Source organism: Astatotilapia calliptera, chromosome 7 (assembly GCF_964374335.1).
Source record: "Astatotilapia calliptera chromosome 7, fAstCal68.1, whole genome shotgun sequence".
In the NCBI taxonomy this organism is placed as follows: Eukaryota; Metazoa; Chordata; class Actinopteri; order Cichliformes; family Cichlidae; genus Astatotilapia; species Astatotilapia calliptera.
Window position 1 is genome coordinate 6735866 of NC_137428.1, and position 9510 is coordinate 6745375.

Sequence of the window (9510 nt, forward strand, 5' to 3'; positions counted from 1 at the left end):
GACACCTTCCCATCATGTTGTGTGTACCTCGATTGCTTTGCAGAGATGTCCAAAATGCACTGAAGCATCAAATTTGTGGGTCGATGATGTCAATTTGTGTGAGTAACTGGCCTAGCTGTGAGTCTATCTCGACCTGATGTGGATGGTTTCGCTGAGGTGGAAGAGTATTTGTTGACTGGACTATGTGACAGCTTAATGCAGCGCTTGTATATCTCCTGGTGACATAAGAGAAAGAAAGTTAGCAATAGAAAAGAAGGGGAGGCAAGAGGTTTGTAATTAGAGCTGTGTATTCATGTTTTACTTTTAAAGTATAGAAGGATTCTGTGGCGTCTCTAGGACGCCTCTTTTCTCCACCCTGTTCTCCCTACATCACCTCCAGGTTCATCGTACCAGGCTCAGCTGTGCTCATGCACCACATCACTTCCTCATAAAGTGTTCATCATTCAAGATGCCTCAATGTCAACAGGTCGGGTTAAAAACAAAAAGCATGTCGCTGATTGTGATCCCGTTCTTGTGATCATCTCTCTGCTGTCCACGGCAGGCTGCGTGTCTGAGGTGTTCACTGTTTCAGGCAACCTGTCAAACCTCATGTCAAGGCTGCATCATCATTCTTGTGTTCCTGCATGTGCAAACAGATGACTCATTGAAGCGCTGCATGGCAGTGTCTCTATACACTGGTTACTTGCTGTACCCGGGATACAGTGAATATGCCATACTAAAATACATAACGGAGACTCAAGGAGAACTCCCAGAGGAAATGTTAAACTATGGGCAAAAGACTGCAAAGTATTTCTGCAGGGAGTTCAATTCCGACAACATCTACCACTGGAAACTCAAGACAACTGAACAATATTTCCAGGAGTTTGGGATTGAGTTTGTTGACAAAAGAATTAAAAAATTGAAGTCTCTGGATGAACTCTTATATACCGAGATCATTGAAGATGAGGATTATGCAGATGCAACTGCAAAAAGGTGTGATATCCTGATGTTTGTAGAAATGGTAAAGCACTTGCTTCACCTCGATCCCCAAAAACGAATGACACCCAATCAGGTCCTTGAGCATGCCTTTTCAAAACTGAGCCACCTTGCATGGATACGCCAGAGTAGCTCCTATGTTGAGTCCTACTATGAGCACATAAACTACTTAAGGACAAAGAAGAAAGAGACGCCAGGACAGAGTCTCCATACCAGCAGGACAGAGTCTGCACACAAGCCCACCTCTGACACCAGACAATCTGCTCAAAGGAACTTCCCTCCCTCTGCAGCAGAGAGAAAAACACGAGTGATCCCCCACAGCCAAAACGGTTCTCCCCATTCAACTCAGAGGAACAGCCACAATTTAGTCAGGTCCAGTCAGAGTGAAAATTCTGAGACAATTCCAAAGAAAGCACAGTGTAAAAGAAAGCATCTGCAGGAAAATGAAAAGGATACGAGTGACCCAGATCTTAAAAGAAAAAAGACAAATTGGAAAGATGTGCGCAGAGAAACACTGTACCAACATGAAAGGTCAGATCATGACCAGCAGAAATGCCACGATTCTATGGCTCCATCCTGCGCAACCACTAGCTACAGGACACAAAATTCCATCTTGCCAATTAAGAGGAAGCCAGATGAAAACATCTTTGCGACATCAAATAAGAGGGCCAGAACCAACTGCGAAAACGGCAAGAGCCAAACCTTTAACCACAGCTGGGCCGAGGACCACCGCTAGAGAATTATTTTTTTGAAATAAAAACGAAGACATCTACATCAGAAAGCAAAATAAATAAATGAATAAATAAACAAAAGTCTCTTTCAGATTTTTTTGTTTAGATTTGTTTTCTGGAGATTTTAAGGAATTACTGAATTGTGTACACTGATGCTTTAAAGCCAAAGCAGTTCATAATGATTGGCCATGCTTGCCTTAAACTCACAGGGAGATTACAAATATATGATCTAAAACCAACATATTATTTTTACACACACTTTTAACATATATACACAAGTCAGATTTTTGCTGTTATTTGACATGTTTCCATTAAAATAGGTTCAAAAGAATTGCACAGATTCTGAAACCAATATGCTTGAATACATGTGACTACTTGCTTTAAAAGTCTAACGTTTCAGCCTGTAAACTCTACCATATGATAAGTAGAAAAAAAAAAAAAAAACTCTCGCCACTGCTCTACTCCCTCTACACTTCAGACTGTGTGGCCACCCATGGCTCCAACACCATTGTGAAGTTTGCTGACGACACAGTGGTGTTGGGTGCCATCTCCAACAACGATGAGGCGGCCTACATGGATGAAGTGAAGAATCTGGCGCCAGGACAACCACATCCAGCTGAACGTCAGCAAGACCAAGGAGCTGGTGGTGGACTTCAGAAGGGGTCAGCACAGAGACTACAAGCCCATTATCATCAATGGAGCTCCAGTGGAGAGGGTGCAGTCCTTCAAGTATCTTGGTGTCCACATCTCCTCAGACCTGACATGGGCTGCCCACATTCAGGTCCAGACCAAAAAGGCTAGGCAGCGCCTGTATCACCTACGACAACTGAGGAAGTTCAGGGTCTCTCCAAAGATCCTCAGGATTTTCTATACAGGCGCTGTGGAGAGCATCCTCACACAGAACATGACATCGTGGTTTGGGAACAGCTGTGTGAAGGACCAAAAAGCTCTCCAGAGAGTGATCCGTACAGCAGAACGCTGCTGCAGGATTGCTCTCCCCCCGCTTCAGGACACCTACACCAGGAGATGCCGGACTAGAGCAGCGCAGATACTGAAGGACCCGTCCCATCCTGGCAACAAACTGTTCCAACTTCTGCAATCTGGTAGAAGGTTCCGCATCTTCCGGGCAAGGACAGAGAGACTCAAGAGGAGCTTCTATCCCCAAGCCATCCGTGCCCTAAACACACACACCCGCCCTCTCACATCATCTATAATTGACTGAGTCAGGACTCTTCCAGACACTAAACCAAGGAACAATGTACATTTCAATTCCTTTAATTTTAAATATGTTTATATTGTCTATCCTGTGAAATAGTCAGATGTCTATTCATATTAATGTACAGAATTCACCTGCTTGCTGCTACTACTGCACATTCACCCAATGTATATACTACATATATATAATGTTCTTCCTCTACACCCCCCCCCCCCCCCCCCCCAATTTTTTTGCACATGTCGAGGAGCGTGTCAGGCTGCATTTCACTGTGTGTTATACTTGTATAACTATGCATGTGACAAATAAAGAACCTTGAACCTTGAAGTTGTTCTCCTGACTGAAGTTTGGTCCGTTTACAGCATCCTGCCATGCGATTGCATTTGTCTCTAACCACGAGGAACCTTAACGTTAACTTTTATAAGTGTAAAAGTGTTAGTGTTCGTCCTCCAGCTTCACTGTTTATGTTATGCTAACATAGCTGTGTCGCTAGCGATCACGTAGCACATCATTATATACCAGCTAGCCCAGTATATATGCTAGTATATACGCGCTGAATAGTTTTCTACACGAGATCGCTGCAAAAAGTGCAGCCTTACCTAATGTCCACCTACTGTTACTCATTTATATTAAGATTTTAACATCTAGTTGGTATTGGTATGGCGAGTAGCCTTCAGTAATAGTAATGAATCACACAGCAATAGTACATTCATGTAGTTGTAAAGTATTCAGAATACATTAATCTATAATCTTTGGTGGAATACATTTTAAAATTAACCTTCCCAACACTGTCAACAGGTTAGCACCTCATACCACAGTGTATCAAAGCAGTCTCATGAGCGCTGGGAAGGACAAGCCCAGAGCCCAAAACAGACAGTGCAGGAGATGACAATGTTAGTAATTGAATGGTGAAAATTATACTTTGTTATCTTGATTGGCAAAAGAAAAGTAAATACAAAATCTGCTTCTCACATTTAGGGCATTTCCAAGATTTTTTTTTCAAAACTTCTTCAATTTCTTTCATTACAGCTGTCCTGTGCCAGAAGTTCTGTTGACCCACAGTGAGAGGCATCATTTCAGAAACACCAGGAAGACTGAAACTCGTCGCCAGGATCAAGCAGGGCTCGTGATCTTCACCAGCAGCTCCCTCACAAGAAGGATAAACCCAGCATTTCATGAACACTGATGGAGACCTTTGCTTTGTGTAATGTTAGAAGTACTCAGATAATCCTCAGAGGGTCTGGACTTTTACATAATATAATAGAATAGAATTCAACTTTGTTGTCATTGCACATGCACAGGTACAGGGCAACGAAATGCAGTTTGCATCCATCCAGAAGTGCTTTAGCCATGATATAGATATATTACAATATATATTAGCAATAATATGGAATCAGAACGATGCCACCTTGAAACGAAACCGAAAAATATATTGAAACCGAAAAAAAATATTGTAACTGAAATAAATGTACTGAAAAATCTTGTATTGAAACCGAAAAAAAATTGATAGTGAAAAACAATTAATTGAAACTGTAATTTTTTTGTTTTCGCTTACAATTTTTTTTTTTTCGGTTTCAATCCATTTTTTTTCGGTTTCAATCTACTTTTCGGTTTCAAACCATTTTTCAGTTTCACTCTGCTGGCACTGTTTTGGCGTACGGGGGCGCGCTGGGGTGCGGGGATTCCGACCCGCATGTATTTGCATATATTATAATGCTGACCAATGACTGGAGAAAACACTGACGACGAGGCTGCGGTCACGGACAAACTCACACGTGTCTGTTCAGGAATGGCAGATGCCGAGAGGTCCAGCGTTTACATTACCGACTATTTCAAAGTGACAGCCTGAGGTGTTCTTCAGTAAATTGGACTACCGGACAGGAGGACCTGAGGCCCCATCGCATTATTTTTGTTAAGTTAAATGTGTTTGTAAGCTAATCCGTAATTTAGGTCCTTAGCTAGCTACCTAAGGACCTAGCTAGCTAAAATGAGCACTCGGCTGTCGGGGAAACTTGTTTTGTAAAGTTCGTTTAGCTAACCCGTGCAGGTGAATGAATTTACCCTGACTAAAGAAATCAAGAGAAACGCACCGGGCTGCTTAGTGACTAACCACGGTTACTGTACTTTTATTATTGCTCTTATACTGTAAGAGCAACGGGCTGGACTCTGCTTCTGCTCCTGTGCAGAGCTGATTGTTAAATATGTGCAAACAGCAGCATGTTTTCTGTCGCTTTCCACATGTGGAAGGACATTAACGCCAACTTTTAAATTCCCCTCTGAAACCAACTACTTCCGCTTGTCAGCTCAAGTTAAAATGTTACATTTTTCCCCTGATTATTTTTTTTATTTTTTTACTGAGTTTGTTACAAATATTCAGGTTAAAAAACTGTCCGAATTATTTTTAATGAATTATGTTCACAAAGTCACATGTGCAGTACTCTGTACAGCTTGCATCCTTTAGGACAAATAATTTGAAACATTAGTATTTCTCGTTCAATACTGAGCTGATAACACATCTGTATGTTGTGACCAGGATGCAGCAGCAGACTGAACCTCGACTGAAACCTGCTCCATCATCTCATCTTTGCAGATGTCCATTTATAAAGCATCAACAACTCAAAGGTAAACATGATATTAGAAAATGTGTTAGTAAGGCCTTTAAAACAAATAAAAAAAATAAACAGCTGTCGGCAGAACTGTAGGACTGAACAACTTCGGATCCCGAGTGTGTGAGGACAGAGAAGGATCAGCTCTATTTCAGATTTGAGAGATAAACTTTATATTTCAGTTTGTGATGATTCTGTTCTGTTTGTGATTACAGGAGCTGTCCTCAGATTCAGACCTCAGCACCACCCAGTGACAGCAGACAGATCATCCTATATCTTCAATCTTTGTAGTAACGTCAAAATTAACTGAAGAAAACAGTACAAAGGTTAAAGTACCACATGTGCTGTCAGTGAAAGCTGCAGCTGTTTTATTGATAAATTTAAAGACAAAAAGTCAAAAGGATTAATCACCCCTGTAACTGTGTCACTATACATCAGCATTAACAGTACCTCAGTTTGGTGTTTCAGAAAACTGCTGATCTCAGACCTGCACAACTTCTGTTTTAAACACTGAATGTACTCAGCTACATGAAGAGCACATGATGTTTTCTCTGACACGATTAAATAAAACCTGATTAATCAAAGGTTGTTACTTGTATTTGAACTAAAAACTTGTGATCTGGAATTCTTTCACTGTTTTTTGACAATAGTGTGTTATTTATCATAAAGTAATTCAGAGTCATTCATACCAGAGTAACCAGTGAGCACAACATATATTTAACTTTCTACAGGACTTAAAGCTATTACTATAGCTTATAGCTATTACTTAACTGCACTACTGTATAGTTCTGTGTAAATAATCATTCTGTACATATGATAATTTTTAATCCTACAACTGTTTATAACTTGCATAGTTCACATTTCTGTATAACTGTATATCTCAGATTTCTGTATAGTTTTTCATATTTATATCCTGTTCATAGCCTGTACAGTTTGTACTCACTACAGCCTGTACATACTCATAGTTATAAAATATACTTAACATACTTCATACCGTGTACATTGTAACATACCATAATAGACCCATTTCTGTAATATACTTACATATCTATATTATTGTAAGGCAGTAAACAAGTGTACATATAATGAACTATATACTTTTGTTTACCTCATCATAATACGTTGTATTTTTATTTTTGAGTTCTTTTCACAAAAAGACATCTTGGTATTTAGGATAAGTGTCTATGAAGAGGCAGGTAGCAGCACTAAAAAAATCATTTATTTTACATTTATTTTATTGCAACGCCTCACCTGTTTGATTTTTTTTCCTTTCATTTGAAAACACAAATGTCTGTCCTGCTCTATATAAACTGCACAGAACCTTCAAGCAATATGTTGGCAGCTGCCCTTCACTTAAAAAGCTAGAAAAGTATCATGATACACAGTCATGGACAGAAGGTTTTGGCAGTAGCACAAATGTTGTGTTTCATACAAACTTCACTGATTCTGTTTTTATTAACATGATTTTTTTTTCTGCGTGTATGATCTACAGAAGAACCCACATTAGCGTGTCATAACTTTCAAAGACTTTTAATGGCAATTAAAAATCAAATATATGTGCATTATGTTGTTGGCCATTGTTCTCGATAACTTGTGCTGCATGTCAGCTTCTTCTGTAAATCCGGACTGATGATCGTGATGGGCCGCCTTATCGGGGCTGAAAGTCGATGACAACCTGTGGGCCAGAAATCCCATCACTAGCCACCGTAAATATACTTTTATTTATTCACTCCACATAAAATGTAATAAATAAATCATATAATACAAAAATCAACTATTCACATTTCAACTTTTAACTATTTAAATTTTCAGCTTTTTCCTTTTACAAATTTAAAGTGAAACAACACAAAACACTGCAAACCACAACACAATGAAATATAAATTATAATATGAAAACAAAACGAACATGCACATTCTCTGTCATATGGACCTGCATGAATAAACTTTCTGAATCCTTTATCATCTGCAACTGAAAATAGTTGTGGATGATTACTATCCGATTGTTAAGTGATGACATGACAAATCCTACTTCCGGGCCTAAAGTAGTCTGCGTTTAATATGGCTTTTTTGTTGTTAACATGTTTAATGTTATGTATTTTCTTCTATTTAATCTCAAAAAGCTCCTAAAACAGTCAGTGATCACTGTTGACCTCCCTCGGCTTTTATTGCTGCTAATCATTTATTTAAGCTCAGTTTTTAAAACCTTAGGATGTAACTACAGCCCAGCCCATGCAGCAGTATATGAATGACTAAGCTCATATTGTGGATGGATTATCTCAGTTGTTCTCCTGGCTGAAGTTTGGTCCTTTTACAGCATCCTGCCATGCGATTACATTTGTTCCTGACCACCGAGAACACTCACGTTAACTTTTATCGAGAGGAAAAAAAGTTAGCTTGTTTATGTCTGTGAAGGTTCTCAGTCATCCAGGTCATCGTAGTCAAAGGAGCTTGCAAAGAAAAGCGTCTGGACTTCTTTAGCTTGTTTATATTATGTTAACATAGCTGTGTCGCTAGCGGTCACGTAGCACATCATTATATACCAGCTAGCCCAACTTCAGTAACCCTACAAACGTCACTGCTGTTTAGTTTTCTGTCTTCATTTATGTTGGAAGTGATAACAGAGCTGTATGTTTTAATTTGTTTCCAAAACCCCGCAGTCAGGACATGCTATATTGTATTTAGATAGAAGCTAGCGAGCTAACTCCCTGCTAACTTCTAACTCCGTTAAATGTCATAAATTCTGTTTTCATGGATGCCTGGATGTTAAACTCAATTGTTACACCTGGTAGAGCAGAACGCTGATCATTTTATTAAAGATGAAAGACTTTAGACAGTTTTTCAACTCTCAGTAATGCCATAGTGATCGTTTGATATATGGACCTGCAGCAGAGTTTAGGTCCAGACACGGCTAGTGACATCAGACTGAACAACCGGATACCTTTCTAATGTGACGTTGTTGTCCCTGGCTCTTTCTCTCTCTCTCCCTCCCGCTCTGTTCCTGTGCTACTGAGTGTAACTACCACCCCTCCCCCCTCTGCCCAGCGCAAAGCACAAGGCTCGCATGCTGAGTGAAGCGGGAAAAAAGTGCGAGAGAGAGGGTGAGAGAAAGAAAAAAAAAAACGGCTTGCGATAAGGAGCCGGCTCGCGTCGTTCACGCCAAAGAGCCAGCTCTAAGAGCCATTTCATTCGCAACCGACCCATCACTAACGGTGGCCCCTAGAGACAAAGCACGTACAAACTTCAAATCACGTACAAAGCCTGAAGCACGTACAAAATCCAAAACACATAAAAAAACACGTAAAACCATGTAAAAACTTCAAAACACGTACAAACTCCGAAGCACGTACAAACTCAGAAGCACATAAAAACTCAAAACACAACAGAAGTGCTCCAGGATGCTGTTTTGGAAGTTCAGTTCATGCTAGAAATGTGTTTTGGAGTTCGTACGTGTTTTGTCTCTAAGAGCCACCGCATATATTTATATATAAACATATATAAATAAAACCACTTTTTTTTACATTAGTAATTCCTTTTGTGCATAATTTCATATTATTGTTAATAATTAATTAATTAATTAAAGCAACAAAACAACCTGAAGAGCCGGTTCGGAGCCGAAAGAGCCGGCTCTTTTTAGTGAGCTGAACCGAAAGAGCCGGTTCTCTAAAAAGAGCCGGAAATCCCATCACTAATACCTACAATATCAGAGCTGCTTCTAACTGCAATGGCCAGAGGCTCCATAGCTAGAGCAAAGAGCAGTGGAGATAAACAGCAACCCTGCCTAGTCCCCCGGTGAAGTAGAAACGGATGTGATCTATCAAAATTTGTCAGTACCGATGATCTTGGCCGTGCATAAAGCATACGTACCAAATTTCTCAAGTGTAGCAAACAGGTATTTCCACTCAATTTGATCGAAAGCTTGTTGTGCATCTAATGAAATAACAGCTGAATTTGGAGGATTTGTTCCATACAGTACATTCAATAGACA

At 39.9% G+C, this 9510-nt stretch overlaps 1 long non-coding RNA gene across 1 annotated transcript; it reads left to right on the top strand.

The window, feature by feature from the left end:
- Positions 1 to 3223: 3223 nt before the first annotated feature.
- Positions 3224 to 6762, top strand: LOC113019770 (uncharacterized). Its single transcript, XR_013910284.1, has 3 exons — positions 3224 to 3812; positions 3949 to 5541; positions 5741 to 6762. It is a non-coding gene; the product is annotated as an uncharacterized LOC113019770 (long non-coding RNA).
- The last annotated feature ends 2748 nt before the right edge of the window (positions 6763 to 9510 follow it).